Source organism: Opisthocomus hoazin, chromosome 2 (assembly GCF_030867145.1).
Source record: "Opisthocomus hoazin isolate bOpiHoa1 chromosome 2, bOpiHoa1.hap1, whole genome shotgun sequence".
NCBI lineage: Eukaryota > Metazoa > Chordata > Aves > Opisthocomiformes > Opisthocomidae > Opisthocomus > Opisthocomus hoazin.
Genome location: NC_134415.1, coordinates 107,993,575 through 108,011,470, shown reverse-complemented (window position 1 = coordinate 108,011,470; position 17,896 = coordinate 107,993,575). Strand labels below are relative to the sequence as shown.

The window sequence follows — 17,896 nt, the reverse complement described above, 5'->3', positions numbered from 1 at the left end:
AGTTCTGCAGAATTTGGGAAATACTGAGTTGGAGCCTCTGCCTAGAAATATAACAGGAAGGGAGGAGGTGATAGCTTTGTATTACTCCCTTCTTTGCTTCTGACACAGGAAACACTGGGATGTCTCAGCAAAGCTGCTTGATGGCAGACGTGGACATACAAAATTTTCATCCATCTGTCCAGAATCCCTGACAACAGCCCCAGTTCTCACTGGTTCTTTGTTACTCACAAACTACTTTTAGACTCAATCTAATCTTCAATAAACAGAAATTATTTTATAAAATAGGGCACTTGCATCCTACAACATCTATCATTTAATCAATCTGAGTTTTTAAGTGAGATTCTATTGCACTTTGAATTAGTTGCTGAGTCTAAGTTTAGGTTCAGACAAGAATGTAAAAGACCCTTTTCTGTAGAGACAGAGATGTTTTCCTTACAGGATAATCATCCAGTAAATGGATGCTGGCCACTCTTTCATTGTTTATCTTCTTCAAAACATGGTACTGAAAAATTCAAACCTTGCATTCATACCAATGAATAGGCTGAGCATTAGGAGAGACACTTGCAAAATAGGAGTGAAAGGTAGGTAGTCTGTAAAAGCCCTAGGTCATCCTGACAGTGATTTGTAGATAAGATGTTGTGTGAAAAAAATGAAAGGAAGGTGTAGCATCAATCAAATAAAGCTGGCATATGACTAAAATGAGAGAAAAAGTTTCGGCTGTGAGTATTGCCGAGTTAATAATATGGCCAGGTGGAGAAACAGCAGTATCACGTCGTGTAAATCATGGATCAAGATCCCTGGGGCACTCAGGAGAGGTATTGGCTCTGTATTCATAAGAAGGAGGTGCAAAGTACCCATTGACACTGGAACTTGCACAGTCCTGTGACTAGATACTTTCTGCAAAGACATCACTTATTTTTTGTTTTACTTTTCAATCCAATTGTGCCAGAGATCTTAGATGCATAACAGATAAGATCATACATTTTACTAAGCAGGCATTTCTTGCCTACATGTACAAATACACAAACCAGTATTTCTGGGGGAAGCTGCTGACTGTAAAGTTCAACTACTACCTTGTCAGGGTTAATGATTCACGTATTTAGGGAGACACTAATCCTTTAATGGGCTGGAATTGCTAAGACCCAGCTGTGGAGGACAGAGGCTGTTTAGGTGAAATACAGCAATACCTTTAACTCCAGAACAAACACAGCCTAGTGCAGCAGAGCACCATCGATCACTGTGCCATGTCACAGAGAAACGCAGGTGCTACAAGCGATCTGTTTGCTGAGCAGCAGGATCTCGACTATGTCACCACGGGATACAGGCAGTTACACACAAAGTACTACACTGCATTATAAGATGATGTTGTGGCCTACCCTGAGGCAGGAAACAGTGGGATAAACTGAATGACTGTGAAGGATCCTCCTGTGACAGAGGAAGCTGTTGCTTTCAGCTCAGTTTTAGGTTAATTTAGGCACGAATTCAGTCCTTCAAAAATTTTACCCCCAGTTCACAGGAAACCTTCCAATGATATTACTCTTCAAGAACAACCATATTTACTGTTGCGATATTACTGCTTACTTCCGGATTCCTTTGTGAGATGCATTGCAATACTATAGCCTTTTAAATATTAACTTTCTTCCATCAGAAATAGTCTGGGGCTCTGATTAGGTCCATGTGCATTTGTGAAGGCAAATTCTTTGAAAGGGAAACAGACTGAAAGATAGCCTCTGACACTAATGTAGGAGAAGACAAAATAATATTTTGAAGATTGCTATGGAAGTTATTTCTTTTTTGACCAGTGAGGTAAGGATTGAAATGGAAAGTTTTTCATGAAAATGTTAGAGTAAGAAAGACATTTCTATCAAATAAAAGGTTACTGAGAACATATTTAAAAATAACCCCAGAAAATTTTAAAGAGAGAAGTTAAATCCTAATGAAATTGGTCACCAATTTAGCCCTCACTGAGAGTTTTGACCAGAGGAGAGACAAAAACTTGTTTTTTCAGTCAGACTCAGCTTGGCTCTGTGTGAGCAAGCAACCAGAATTCCCTATGTGGGGCTTTAGTCACAGCCCCTGATCAAGAACCTCTGGTAATCGGGCTGCTTCCTAGACTTAACCATGGCAGTAAGAACAGGGAGAAAAAGAACAGCACACTGTGGAGGTGTGGACCATGACAGTACTTGTTTTGGGTGCTTTTAAGGCTCTTCACCAACTGTCATTCAACATTCATTAGGCCCAGTCTTGTTCTGACATCTTCTGCAACCAGGCTATCAGGAAATCTTACTGCTAGGAAACTGTCTGCTCCAGAAATAGGAATGGTGTGAACTAGCTCATTTATGGTCAAGAACAGCTCCACATATACATTTTTGTTTCTGTATTTTATACAGAAGTTTAATTTCTTCCTTCTTTTTTTCTTTTTGTATTTGCTTTCATTAGGCTTGGAAAATCTTCACTGGGATATCCTAGTTTGCTAGACTTCAAGAGGCGAAAGAATTTCCCTCTGTTTATGGTGGGGTGAAAAATAGTATGAAAAATGGAGATAAAAAAAACAACACCCCATCCTTTAGATATCATTTTCCTGAAGAAGATTTGAACAGCTGGCATATTTGAAAAAGTTCTTACCTTTCTTATGAAAATAAATTTTACCCCAAGTAAACATAGTGCTACTTGATAATCACTTGCCATTCTGATTAGCATTACAGAAGGCATATTTTAATGTGGAGTTTAAATACAATAGATTAATTTAGTAAAATTAAAAAATGTCTTTATTAATTTCAAATATTAAAAGGGAAAAGGGAGTATATACTTTCACTTTTATTTTAACAGGAAGTGGCTCATTTACACATTTTATTTCTCTGGAGCTGTATTCCAAGAAGAAGATTGAGATGCAGTATTTTTGGCATTTGGTCTTTGAGAAATACAGTAAAAAAAGCAGTCTCTGATCACCAAACCACTCCTTGGCTAGTTTTCATTTGAATAAAGTGAAATAAAACACAAAACACAAAAACCAAGCAAAAAGTAGACCTTGTCTACCTGGACTTCAGCAAGGCTATTAACACTCTTCCATAACATCCTCACAGGGAAGTTCAGGAAGTGTGGGCTGGATAAGTGGGCAGCGAGGTGGATTGAGAACTGGCTGAATGGCAGAGCTCAGAGGGTGGTCATCAGCAGCGTATAGTCTAGTTGGAGGCCTGTACCTAGTGGTGTTCCCCAGGGGTTAGTACTTGGTCCAGTCTTGTTTGGCTCATTCATCGATGACTTGGATGAAGAGTTAGAGTGTACCCGCAGCAAGTTTGCTGATGACACATAACTGGGAGGAGTGGTGGATACACCGTCCAGCTGTGCTGCCATTCAGCGAGACCTGGATAGGCTGCAAAGCTGGGCAGAGAGGAACCTGATGAGGTTCAACAAGGGCAAGTGCAGGGTCCTGCACCTGAGGAGGAACAACCCCATGCATCAGTACAGGCTTGGGGCAGACCTGCTGGGGAGAGAGACCTGGGAGTGCTGGTGGATGACAGGTTGACCATGAGCCAGCAGCGTGCCGTGGATGCCAAGAAGGCCAATGGGATCCTGGGATGCATTAGGAGGAGTGTGGCCAGCAGGTCGAGGGAGGTTCTCCTTCCCCTCTACACTGCCCTAGTGAGGCCTCATCTGGAGTACTGTGTCCAGTTCTGGGCTCCCCAGTTCAAGAAGGATGAGGAGCTACTGGAGAGAGTGCAGCGGAGGGCTACAAGGATGGTGAGGGGACTGGAGCATCTGACCAATGAGGAAAGGCTGAGGGAGCTGGGCTTGTTCAGCCTGAAGAAGAGAAGGCTGCTAGAGGACCTAATAAATGCCTATAGATATCTGAAGGGTGGGTGTCAAGAGGATGGGGCCAAACTATTTTCAGTGGTACCCAGCGACAGGACAAGGGACAATGGGCACAAAATGAAGCACAGCAAGTTCCGTCTGAACATGAGGAAGAAATATCTTCCCTCTGAGGGTGATGGAGCACTGGAACAGGCTGCCCAGGGAGGCTGTGGAGTCTCCTTCTCTGGAGATATTCAAGACTAGCCTGGATGAGGTCCTGTGCAGCCTACTGTAGGTGACCCTACTTCGGCAGGAGGGTTGGACTAGATGACCCACAGAGGTCCCTTCTAACCCTTAACATTCTGTGATTCTGTGATATTGGCTGAAGAGAGCACAAATGTCTTCAGAACATGTCATAGTTGGCCGTGATCCTCTTTGTTTAGAGCAGGATAACTCTGATCGAAAGCACTGTCCTAATGCAAATAAAAAATGAAGGCAATATGTCATAAAAACTAAAAAGTTTATGATACTGAACCTTAAGACAGACATACTGGGTCGATCTAAAATGTGTCTAGACCAGTATTCTTTCTTCCATGTTAGCCATAAATGGGTGTCCAGAAAATGACATAAGGGCGGCAAAGGAGGGCACTAAAGAGTGACTTAATTGCTGCACCTGATGGAGAGTTAGAAAGAAAAAGGCACCAGTTTTCTCAAAGTGACGTAACCAATAAGTAATAGGCAACAGTCACAACTTGCAGTGAAAGAAATTTCAAGTAGATATATGAAAATATTTTTGCTATGAGTTGTTAAGCACTGGAAGAGTTTGCTCAGAATGGTTGGTGGATCTTCGTGCTTGGACCTGAGTAAGTTGTACTAACTTTCAAGTTACCTCTATTTCTAGTAGAAAGTTGGACTAGATGACCTCCAGTTGTCATTTACAATCTAAATTATTCAATGATCCCACGGGTTAATGACTTTATGACTATATGAGTTGGATCTACTTTCCATGTGGAACCACAGTAGATTACTGAATTTGTACAGTTTCCTTTTGAATCTGTGTAAACTTTCAGCATTCGCAAAATGTGGAGTTCCACTTCCTTGAAGAATCACCCCTTCAGCTGTTTTTTTCACTTTTCTAATGGGTTTATTTGGTTTCCTGTGTTCTTACACTGAATGGGAGAGGAAACAATCAAAGAGCATACATGTTTTACATGCCACTTGTGATTATATGCACTTGTATTCATGTTTTTTTCCCAGACCTGGAGATTATTAGCGTAGTCATGATATTGTAAATAATGCTTATCTTGATACAGTTATCAGATGCCTGTGTCTAAATATCTTTGTTATGGTACTAACAGATGGTGTTGTATAAGCCATAGTATTTATTTTAGACCAAGAATACCTTCGTTTGTAGTTCTTTGCTGAATTCTTAAGAATAGTAACAAGACTGCATTGCACCATAGTATTGACTGCCTTTTACATTCGTCTTGGAATTAAAGTCCAGCTTTCTTCTCTTTCACACTTTAATGCCAAAGTAAAATGTACTGAGCTCTTCATCACCGTCTTGATTTGTGGTTGTTTAGTAGTACCTTGATCTGCCGGTAGTTGCAGTGGGGATAGTAAGCAGCTGTGTAAAGATGGTAGAATACAGATACAAGGAACAGTTCTACTCTTCCCAAATCTGAAAGAGATGATGTTGAATGAGGAGAAGGGAACTTAATTCCTATAATACTATGATTTGTACTACATAGCCAAATAAAATATTTTGCTATCTTTGCAAGAGGGTCTGATTCAGCACCACTGACTCCAACAACAAGATATGGAACCTTTCCATCCTGCCTATCAAAAAATTCATGGCAAGGCTATTTGAGCCTTATGGATTTTCTGCAATGACACTGAACTAACTTTTCAATTAATTTCAGAAGGAAATTTTATTTCTATGTTTATCTCTCAGTCTGATACATGATTTTCAGTCATCAGCCATTTAAACTGACGGTGTCTCTTTTCATTGGTTTATTTTATTCCTTTACGTGTTGTTTGATCAGTGCTGTTTCATTCAAGTGTGGTTTTATTGCTTTCTTTTCATTGAATTTCTAGTTTACTCTAACAAGGTTAGTGCAATATGCCTGCAAGGAACACAATATTGCTATTACATTTTCCCAGTAAAAGGTTAATATCTTAGTGAATTTGCAACACTCATTTTTTCTTATTCCTAGCTTCTGTGAGAACCGTTCACTGATTTCTACAAAGACACAGAAGCTCAGATTTCTCTCTCCTAACTTAGGGCATGTAACTGAAATATATACATTTGAGAACTTAGTCACCTTAGATTCCTGTAGACAATAGAAAGTGCTAAGTCTCTCTTCTCTCCAAAAGAGGCTGTAGCCCTTTTAAGACCTGCATTTAATTCCAGAAGTGACATGAAATGAATCTGGACTGCAGTTATCTTGCCTGTGTTTTTCTCTTCTGTGCAACAACATGAAACAACCACTGCACTGAGACTGAGGGATTGATTTCATTACAGGACCTTTTACACAAAAATATCAGTGTGTTACAATGAAGACAGCTGTTCTTGAAGTATGAAATAAACTGCACTAACTCAGGATCTTGGCACATTATTTTCCTGAACTTCGTTGGGTATGGTGGATAGATTTCATCCACCTACAAAATATACATCTGAGACTGTCACCTTAGGCTGCCTTTATAATTAACTGGGAGAAATAATAAGTTTTTGGAACATGATACTTCATGAATATGGGTTTTTCTTGGTGCATGATTAGCTAGATTGATGCTGTTTATTCTATTTTTGTTGATTTCTTCTGAATCAGCAGAGACTGGCCATGGTTGGAGATCTGACACTAGTAAAAATGGGTTATTGTCCTGAGCTGTTAGAAGAGTTCTCTGTCTAAAAAAAGCAAATATTGCTTACTTATTCAAGATTGTGGATTTGTCCGGATTTAGGGATGGAAAACAGTTCCCATCAGGTCAGAATGGTTTGCCTCTCACAAGTTTTCTTATGCAGCCTGGAGAAAATCTAGTCAGTAGGTATTGTCTGATGTATCTTGCAAAGGAGTCAGTTTATGGGTCCTGAAGGAAGAGACTGGAGCATTGATCTCTTCCAGACTGGGACATTGATCTCTTCCAGTCTCTACATGATACATAAATTAGCTTTTATGCTGATTTAAACATTTAATTAATATATTTGATTGTAAAATAACCATCTCAGTATAAAATTTCCTGTAATATAACCATACATGAATGTCCATTTTGATAGATTGATGAAAGACAATTCTTAAAGAACTTGTAGAAGTGAAAATTATAAATATTTTAGAAACTTGTGAAGACATATGGGAAAAACTCTGGAATTTAATTTGTGTTGATGTATGCATACTTTAATTCCAGTAGCAAAATATGAGATGTGATTTAGACACCAGACAACTTTCCTTTCCATTTCACTATTTAGCACAATCATTTGCATTTCACTAAAATGGCCATCTCTTTCCAAGAACAGTTTGTAAAAAGAAGACTTATAGAATGGGAATTTCCCATTTTCCTTGGAGTGGGAAAAATGCTAGGATAAAATATACAACAAATCCTTAGCACAGGACTGAAAAGAGTGATCATTCTCAGATGTTTCTTTATGCTTATTCTTTTAGTTAGATCATGTTATAAAACATAAATACATCAAGCTTTAGGCTCTTTCCTACAGTCTTGTATTTTACAGTTCAATAATCTACACCGTACATATGAACTATTTAAAATAAAATAGACATCATCTCCTTATAACAAAATGATACTTATTTGTTGATAAATACAACAAAAACATCTTGATCATGTGGAAAAAGTATCTACTCTCTTTGACTGGATGACCAAAAAAATGAAGCATGACAAAATTAGAGCAGAGATTCAGTTAGAAGCTGTTGTTTGCATATGAAATATTTTCAGCTCCATTGAGTTGCTGTTTGATTTTATACTGGTATTTTTACTAAAACGGCTGTCACAACACTGAAAATCAGAATAAAACCCAGCCCTATTTATCAATAGCGCAACAGGGGAAGTTGTTTAAGATCCCACATTTTGAGGCAAAAATGTAGAAACTGTGCTTAAGAAGGTCAAGATTTTCACACTTCATGCCTAAGGAATGTGATCACTGGTCGATGAGCAGAAGAATCACCTCCATGGCTCCGCTTCATGTTAATAGTCGTAGCTAATGTAAAATCCTTTGCATTACTGACTCAGAAAGACTTATTAATGCTCCCATCATCATTAGCTTATTTTTTTGCTGCCTGCACTTTTCATAGCGACTGCCTCAACTGAATTCTCAGCACAGCCTGGCTATTTAGTACCTTTGCTTTCACTTTACTAGGATCATATTAAGTAAGCGGATGATTTATCCACAGGAGGCTTAGGAGAGCACCTAAAGTGCATGTTGATAAAATGATCCGAGAAAAGAAAACTATTAAAATTTCCATTTAAAAACAACACTCTGTACACGCTCATTACCTCATGTTAAGACAGACCAGGGATGTAATCTGTTGTCTTGATTGCTTTTACACTAGTGTAGCTTGCCTGACTTTAGCAGTGTGGGCTCTTATACATTAGTACAAATAAGAGCAGAAACATGCTAATGGCATTTTCCATTTTTATTTTTAACTTGTGCTTGGCCATGTTGCAGGTGCCATAAAATATTAATTTCCAGCTTCTCTAAAGGTGACTACTAATTTCAAGTCATTATTTACTGGTGCAGGAAAATTGAAAAGGTGAGTAGAAAAGAAGCAAGATACAAGTCTATTTTTATGTTGTAAACAGCATGATTACTCTTCCTTTTTCTATGGGAGATTCAATAAATGTTGACTGAATTATCTAGTATTAGCTGAAGTGGACGTGAACAAACTAAGCAAGAAGAAGCCACAATAAGAATCAATGAAAATTATTTGTTTCCTGTAGATCAAATCAAAAAACAGGGAGGAGCAAATTAGCTAGCGATCACATTAAGTAGAAATCATTGTACTAGTATGCTGCTTCCTCTAAGCCAAGGTCAATAGTCACATAAATACACAATGCCAAAAAATCTTTTTGCTTTGTTTATTCCCATTGAATCTGAAGCACCTGTGCCTAGCATTGCATACCTCTGCAGACAGTAACATACACAACTACCAAACTAGAATCACCAAATATGGATGCCTGTTGAACTAGTCATACAAAAACACACCTACAATTATCTTATGAATAGAAAACCCTCGACCTGCTGTACTCTACTTCATACTCATGAATCCACTGGTTTCCAAGTCCTAATAGGAAACAACAAGCATCACAGAATGCTCTGAAATGTAACACATCTGAGAGTTTTTCAGGAGTGCCCAAATACGAAATTCAAGAACAAAATGATTACAAAGACTGTAATTATACCACTGTAACAAACTAATTTTATATTTTCTCAGAACAAACTGTAGATATCCATTTGGATCCCTGCAGTGGTATCCAGCCAAGACTTGGCTGTCCATATGAAGTCAGAATTCTGATTCTAATTCAGAGTCAGCTTGTGGTTAATGCTAGCTTTGAAAGACAGTCTGTTATGCAAAGAGAAAAGCTGGGCTGCAAAATCTTGTGAGATTTGGTATTCAAAATACTAATGAAAATACTAACTAAATAACGAATGAAACAATCTCTAAAATCTTGACATTGCTTTCAGTCTGATACTGCCTCTTCTTCCATAGTTAGTCTTATCATCATAAGCTTTGAGAAAATTTTGAATTATTTTTCATTTGTTCTTGACATCTAATAATTGATTAGTTTAGGATTATGCACAGAAGTGAGATAAACCTCACAATTCTTTGCCCAGATAAATTCCTGCAGAGTAGAATACAGATACTGAGAAGCATCCAAGTACAGATACCAACATCACAGACCAAACAAGACTGTCAGTCTTCCTCTAAGGAGGTTTTACTGTCACAAAACATTCACAGAAACACACATGTAGTCATCTTTCCAGTCCTTCAGAAGTGCCAGATTTGGGTGCATATGTAGCAAGACTGGGATGAATGCAGAAAGAGCAGTTTGAGGCAGGCTGTTTATTTCAGAAGAGACATGGGCAGAGAAACAGTAGATCTGGAGAGAACAAGCATAGGAAAACAGAGAGCAAGGAGAAGACACGGGGCCAGTCACATCTAAGCGGGTATCTGGTAAGATACTAGGCATTTTTCTGTGTGAATGTGCTCGCTGCTCCATGTGTGTGTGCATTTGTGTACGACAAGCTTGCAAACTTCATGCAGACAAACTGCCAAGTAGTTCAAGCAGTCTGGGAGATACTGGGGAGACCATAGGTCTGTGGGCCAGCAACTGGGAAGATCTATGTGCGTCTGTGAGACAGTAGCCAACGTCAAATTATACTAGCCAGTATGCATGACATGAGATCTGGGGGCTGGCTATTGGGAAGTCTAGGCCAGCTACAGAGGGCCCTGTGTAAGTACATGTGTGTGGAGAGTGTGAAATCTGCTAGCAATCCTTGAGTCTGGTTAGGTGGCAAGTAAGAACGAGATGGGGCCATTTGATCCTCTTCCATTTAGTGCCAATCCCGAGCAGGCTAGTTCAAATTTATGTGAGTGCTGTTTGTGGGGTCAGCTCTAAAGGCACTGTTTTCATGTTGGGGTTGATCTGTTGGTGGCTGGCCGTTTTTGTACAGTGTGTATATTCTGTACAAAGAATGTGTGTGCTCAGTCTCACTGCTGGCTGGATCTGGACACCAGGAATCATAGCACCTTCACACCTAGCAGACCAGGAAAGAGGAATCACTCTGTGTCTTGAAGTCTGGTAAATTTATTTCAGTGGACTGAGAGGAGAAATCACATTGGTCTCACTAGGTGTATCCTGTTGGTGCACTAGGTTTAGCTACTCATTGGCATCCTACACAATCTAATTATGAAGAAAATTCACTTGGGAAAGAGGTAGTATGGAGAATTCAATTGAAATGTCACCCATTCTCCTGTAGATATTCCACTGTCTAAAAATAAAAAAATAAAGATAGTCCCCAGGTTAGAACTAGCACTCTTCATTTATGAGAAGGGTGATGAAAGCTTTAGAAACAGCATTAAAGCATTTTGGTGTCATAGGAGAATTTGTTTCCTATTATTCAGATAAAGGACTGGGATTTAATTGTCAGACAGGAAATGTGTTGTTGAAAAAGAACTGACATAGTCGTTTAAGAAACTCATTCAGAAAAACTGATTCCAAACAACTGATCTCCTGAACTGCAGCCTAACGTCTTAGATACAAAGCTTTCTGTTGTTCTTTGCTACCATTAACAAAGAGAAGTTGAATACCGTTATGGTAAATACACTGTTGCAACATCTCCCTTCTCTTTAAATGTTCAGAGTGAAACATACCACTGTGTACATCATCAAAAGCTGATTTACACTGCTGAGTTTCTAGCTCCTAAGGAGAAAAGCAGTAGGAAGAATGTTCTAATTAGCATTCAAAAGTTGATCAAAATAGCAAATACGTTACTGGAACAGCTGATTTAAATAACTTGCAATTGAAGACACACATTTCCAGAGCTGGAGGGGTTGTAATAAAAGTCAGAACAAATGAAAGAGAAAGGAAACAAAATAAGCCTTACTCAGGCAACCAACTCTTCAGGTTCAGAGTATCAGTTAATTGTTCCCTCTTCTAAACTGTCATTTATTCCTACCTTCCTGGAAAAGTCACTTTTCAGAAGGGATTTTTTATAGCAGTCATCTGCATGGAGTGAAGGTGATAAGGTAAGAGCTTACATTTTACTCTTACACTAGCCTGATATGCCAGGTTTCCTTCTCTCCTCTCATCTCTCCTCTTCCTTTTATTTGATGCTGTGACCATTTGCTCAATATTTAACAGCCCTTAATCGTAGGCCCTGGGGCCATGCTTTTCCAAGCAAGACTCATTGCATGGAGAGGGAGAAAACCTTGGAGCGGATAAAACTGTCTGATAGAGTAGTCTTTTGCTTTTACTGTTTAATTACTTCAACAGACGCTGAGTGTGATGAACTAATCTCACTTTCCTGAGCAAGAAAATCGGATGAAGACTCACCTGGGTAGGTTAGGGACATACTTTTCAAATCCTGTCTATTTCAACTGTTAAAGTGGATTTTTTACACACACAGTGTAAGAGGAAATTGGAATTTTTCATTATTCTATGTGGGGACAAAACAAAGACTGACCTCAACCTTCACTCCAGACTTGAAGATAGTGTAGGGTGAACACCACAAAAGGATGGTCGTGAATATTTTTTCAAATGGATTTGTTTTACTTTGTTCACCTTTTTAATGTCGTCTTTCAAATAAACATTCAGGGCAGGATGCTTTCCTAGCATGAATCCACAAAGACAAGCCATCTGAATTGTTCACAAATATTAGAGAGACAATGCTCTCACATTTATGTTAATGAGTAGAAAATGGGAAAGATGGGAGATTGTTTGTGACAGCAAAGGGCAGGGTCCAGTTTCCTCTTGTAATACACTTGGTACAGAGGAAATTAAGCAAGCCAGACAAAGATCTAACATGTATGCTAGGACTTCTTGTGTGTATATGTGCTGCAAGTAAACTGATGCAATTCCACTGACGTAATTTGCATGGGCTTACACTAAGGTCTTCAATTTCTGCTCTGCAGCTGGCTGCTAAATACTGCAGTAGCAAATTTATTTTAGGGATGATAACTTAAACAGTATTTACAGGACCCAAAACCAATATTTTAAACACATTTAAGATACTGCCTTTCTGCTATCTTTCCCAGAGATAGTCAAATTCTCTAACTATCCTTTTAAGAAAATAAACAATGTATATTAGTAATGCAAATAATACCATAATACATAAGTGCATAATTCAAAAGGAGACTTCATTAATCACATAATGTATTTGCTATGAATTATTAATTTAAACACTATTTAAATTAAGATTTTATAGGTGAGAAAAGTTAGACAGTATCCCTTTGCTTGCTTTTTTTTTTTTTCAGAATATCTATATTGCCTCAGAAGGACGCAGCAAGTATTCGTAAAACCAACCTAAAGGAGTAGCCATAAACCAGAAGTTTAAGGAAAGTTTCAGAAAGAAACTCCTTATGAAATGTCTTGTTGAGTTTGTAGACCAAGTAGCTTCATAAATATGTGCTTCGAATAGGCATCCAGATGTTACTGTGCTGGTGAGAAAAGAAGAGATTATTAATTTCTTTTGCTGGTGACCTTTCACTTTGGTCACGTATCTCTTAAACATTGACCATACGTACACATTTTGCTGTTACTTCTTTTATATCCCACCATTGCCACTGAAGATTTTACAAAGGAAAGCTGTGGAATTGGAACTGTACAAGGCATTACTTGGAAAATTGAGAATTGCCTGGCCCAGAGCTTTGTGATGAACATTTCTGGTGATCTAACCCAATACATAATAAAGTCCCATGTGTGGGAAGGTTCCCTAGCACTCTCTGATCTACTAGTAAGGATACAAGGAAGGGATCCTGTAGAAAAGGCTGTAACATCGGCTGCCTTCCTTGTGACCCGTAAAATCCCCTCAACAATTTCAGATATGCGAAATAACAGAGGTGTGACAGACTCAAATATACATCAGCAAGTGAAGAATGTGAGGGATGGGACAGCAGACAAGTCAAGCTCCTGTGACCTGACATGTTAGGCAACAGCTGTGATTTTTGAATCCTAATCAATCTGAGATCCTTGGTGGTGCCCCGACCAGAATCAATTCTCTGTTGCTGTTAAATTCTATACATTCAAAGAAATGAATACAGGCCTTAGCTGAAAGAGTTAATAATCTAAACAGGCAGAGGTGAGTAAAAGGGAGTAGAAATCAATTACTTTCTCCATTCTACAGGTGGAGAAGTTAGGTCACAAAGAAGTTCAGATTTAGACTCAGTCCAAACAGAAACCAGAAACCTACCCATATCCTATGTTCTACTGGAGGAACTTAATTAGATGATCATATTTTTCTTGAAAAAGAAGATGAAAATCTTGCTACATTCATTAAATAAATTCATTGCTATGAAACGAATTATAGCTATAACAGTAACAAAGCCACAAATCTTTTAGCAGGACATCTACAAGCCCCACCCCCTTCTGAAAGTTATCTTCCTCATCAAGTCTACCAACAGCATTAAAGAATATTTCAGAAGCAGGACTCAGATTAGTCTGCATTTCTGGTAATATGAAAAACAGTATTTCTCAGGAACCTGCACACATCGTCAGTGAAATGCCCAGCATATTAACACACCTGGCCAGCAGCCCATCATGTTTTCCCCGTAAAGCAAATTCTTTGTTATCCATATTATAGGGAAGCTCATAGCACTTCTCAAGCCTGGCTTCCAAGGATAAGCTCATGAAAGGCAGAGTATATTTTATCTGTCCTGATTTAATCCAGGTATTTTCTTAGGTCTTGCTACTATAATGTATTATGGCAAGTACATAAATATAACCAATACTAGATGTGAATTTTCAATGCTGCTTAGAAGTAAAGTGAAGGACTGTATCAGATTTCCTTTCTCTGTTCAGCTTGAGGTCAGTGACTGTGACAATGTTTAAATTTCACTGCACTGTTTCCTCTAGAGGTTTGTAATTAGATCTTTGAAAGAAGCAAAGCCTTTTTATTAATAGTGGTACAGAAATAGATTCAGAAGCAGAAAAATTTGTAGTAGAATATCATTACATCTTCATATAAATTAACATAAAAAAGGTTTTGATTCATATCTATGCAGGCTTTTGTCAATCAACAATATTCATATATTTGTTAGGAGAGCATGGGGCAGACTATTTCAGGGAGCAATGAAGGAACTACTGCCTATTTAAGGAGCGTGGTTTCTGAAATTCTAACTTCTCTGCCTGTTCATGGATAATAATTTTTGTAAGTTTTTGTATTTATTCTTTTGAGGTAAATATTAAGAAAGGGAATGTGAAAATGTTATCAATTTTTAAATGAAACCAAGCATTAGAAAACATTTATGTCAGGAACAGCTTTAAAAAAGAACAGATACTAATTTATTTTAATTAAGCCTGGGACTTTTCTTTCAATGTTTTCATCTACACACAGGTGCTAGTTCCATTTGTTGTTTCTCCACAAATCTGTCTCTCAGCCTTTTGTCAAAGCTCTCTGAAAATAATGGAATAGCCCTCTTCAGCCAAGGTCCAAACCCATTTTCTTCTCTTTTTAATATGTCATCCTCTAAGAATGCCTCAAAAAAATGTGGCAGCTAATAAAAAAAAAATTTGAAGGGTCAGTGAATTATAAATGTGGCTGTTTGCTTTATCAAAAAGAAGTTAAGTCAAGGAAGTATGTGCACATACTGTTGCGCACCAGAATTCTGCAAATGAGTGTCAGACTCGAGGAGTAGAAATTGAACACAGTTAAGACCATCTCTCCTTTACTTTGTGTTTACAGATTGCCTCCTTGGAATACAAAATGTGTCAGTGACTATGTGGCGTGAGGAACATCGATTTCAGCAGTGTGAAAAGTAGTGTCAATGATAAGACCGAGAAAACACATATGTGGGTATGTGTACATATGACTGCACATCTGCAAATGACGATGAGAAACAAGAAACTCCCGTGATGCAAAGACTATGAGACCACTAGGTGTCATTCTTGTTCCATGCTTCCCATCGGCCATATTTCAAACAGCTAGTCAATAGGGACTTTCTGCGAAATTCAAGTTTTTATACCCCTAACACTTTATGTCTGCTAGTTGTATTTTGTGCACTACTGGCCACTAGGGATCATACTGCAATACATATTTTCTTTCAGCCCACAGGTTATTGTTGTTCTGAGTTTTGCGGTCAAAAGTTACCACCTTACTTGGCATTGCTGCTTTCATGAGTTCCTTAAAACAAAAAATACAATAATAAACAGTAGTCATGCCTTGCCTGAGGCACTAGTGTTATGATTTGTGTATGTAATGTCAAGTGCCTGTGGATTTAACATGTTATTTTTAAAAAAAAACTGTTAATATGATTTACTCCAAAATAAAATTAGGGTAATTTGATAAGAAATATTAATCTGTATTTCAAGATGCTTAATCAAAATTTATACATGTTATTTAGTAAGTAAACAGTTACAGATTTGGCAGAGATTTTAGTATGTTGTATAACAATATTTAAAGCTTTAACAAGGTACTTAAAAAAAAGATTTTGCCTCTTCTCTTTCTTTAATTTTAGGATTTTATGCTTTTCTATTCAGCCAATTTTAAACCAGTGTCTAGGTATTTGAAGGTTTCACCACTCCTTTCATTTCCACTGCCTTCGCTTGGTTTACATCTGAGGTTCGGTAACATCACCTGTTTAAGCCAGGACAGAATAAGAAACTGGATTACCAATGGCTGCAGTGGAATTAGACCAATATGACGAGGCACTAACATGTTACTGCAAGTATAATAAACATATCCTGGACTATATGCATAAAAGCTGCATACTGTTTAGGGTGGTTTCTCTCCCTATATATCCAAGTACAGCTAACAAAAATACTTAAGACGCATTATAGGCTTTTAGAAGTTTCTGCGGTTTTAAACATGTATTTCTGACACATCAACGACTTTTTTATAAGCAAACTCATATTGATATTTTACCTGGGTGAAACAATCCACTGACATCTGTTCTGCTTACAGACTGTCATGACATCTTTGAGGTTTCCGTTATTTCCATGACATTCTTAAATAATAGCATAAACATACATTTGATAACATCCAGCAAGCTGAAGAACATGCAGTTTAGCTCAACAGTTCCCTGATCAATTTTGTAGCTTTGGATGTGTGAATGGTAAGTTTCTACAGGTATTTACAGTGCGGTATGGTTATTTTATATACTCTGTGCTCTTCACTACTTCAGCAAAGGATAGGTCTTAGCCCTGGAATATCAAGGAGTAACTTCAGCAGGGAGCAGAGAAAGGTAAGAGAGTAAAAAAAGTTCACAACCTGCTCCTTCAAAGTTATTACTGTCATTTAGAACTCCTGTCTGTTTTTCAAAACTGTAGTGCTATAAAGCTAGGTGGAAAACAAAAGCTGTGTAACCCCAGAAGGTGAAGGCATTGGGAAGTCCAGATTGCAATTCTATTGGTTTATGGGAAATAATTACCACAGAGAAAGAAATGAAGCTTTGTTTTGATAGAGGGGATTGTAAGAAATGTGAAACTATAATAAAAAGCCTTAATATTTTCTAGTTTTTAGTAGTCTTTAGTACTGTAACTTGTATTTCTGCATGCATAGTGATCTAACAATATAACTGTTACACTAATCCCTGTTTTCTCATTAAGGAATGTAGTGGAAGGACATGGGCACAAGCTATCACTTAGTCGTTAGACAAAATAATTAAGTGAAACAAAAGTGGTCTTGATTCTCAGCAAATAATTGGGATAATTGTGGGATAAAAGAGACTCCTAAATAACTCTACTCCAGACAGCTCAGCCTTGGGAGGGCAAATGCGCTAAGCTACAGAGATAAGGAGGCACCAAGAGAGCAACAAGACTGGAGCAAAACAACCTGAAGGACATGATATACGTGATGCTAGAACTGAGTTTGCGCAGAAACAAATGTCAATCAGTGAACAGCGTGATGAAGAGGATGGGCCTTCATCTTGGGACCCCCGAAGACCACCCAAAGATACTAACAGACATGCGTGAAAGATATTTACATATGCTAATTAGTTCCTAGAAATATAATGAATAATTACCTGTGTGATTGTATTTAACCTGAAGCAACAGGGTGTCTGGCGCGCACGTTTGGAGGAGAAATCCCCCGTGTGCCCGGCGCCACAATAAAGAATACCTGCTTAACAGTATACATTGTACTGTTAGGTTTTTCTTACCGGATCTTCGAAACAGTTTGTTGCTATTAGAAAAAATGAAGAATGTCGTTAGAGTAAGCAAGGAAAGAATGAAGTCTACACTATCAATGACCTTTGTTATCAGGATTAAAGCACTTCATTAGGACAGTGAATGGAAGCTTAACTGTGGTTGCTTAGAGCTTGAACTGTGGTCACTTAGCTTTGTCTATTCTCTGTCATGTTTCTGCTATTATTAGTTTATTGCAATCTACACAATTCCTCAAGAAAACAAAACCACTCATATTCTAAGTGAACTTTGACAT

General features: G+C 38.1%; 1 long non-coding RNA gene across 1 annotated transcript in view; it reads left to right on the top strand.

Annotated features, from left to right (window-relative positions):
* Nucleotides 1-17,671, top strand: part of LOC142360611 (uncharacterized) — a 91,843-nt gene extending 74,172 nt beyond the window's left edge. Inside the window, exon 4 of the long non-coding RNA XR_012763249.1 lies at nt 15,203-17,671. This is a non-coding gene — a long non-coding RNA (uncharacterized LOC142360611). The remainder of the gene's footprint in view (nt 1-15,202) is intronic.
* Nucleotides 17,672-17,896: the final 225 nt, after the last annotated feature.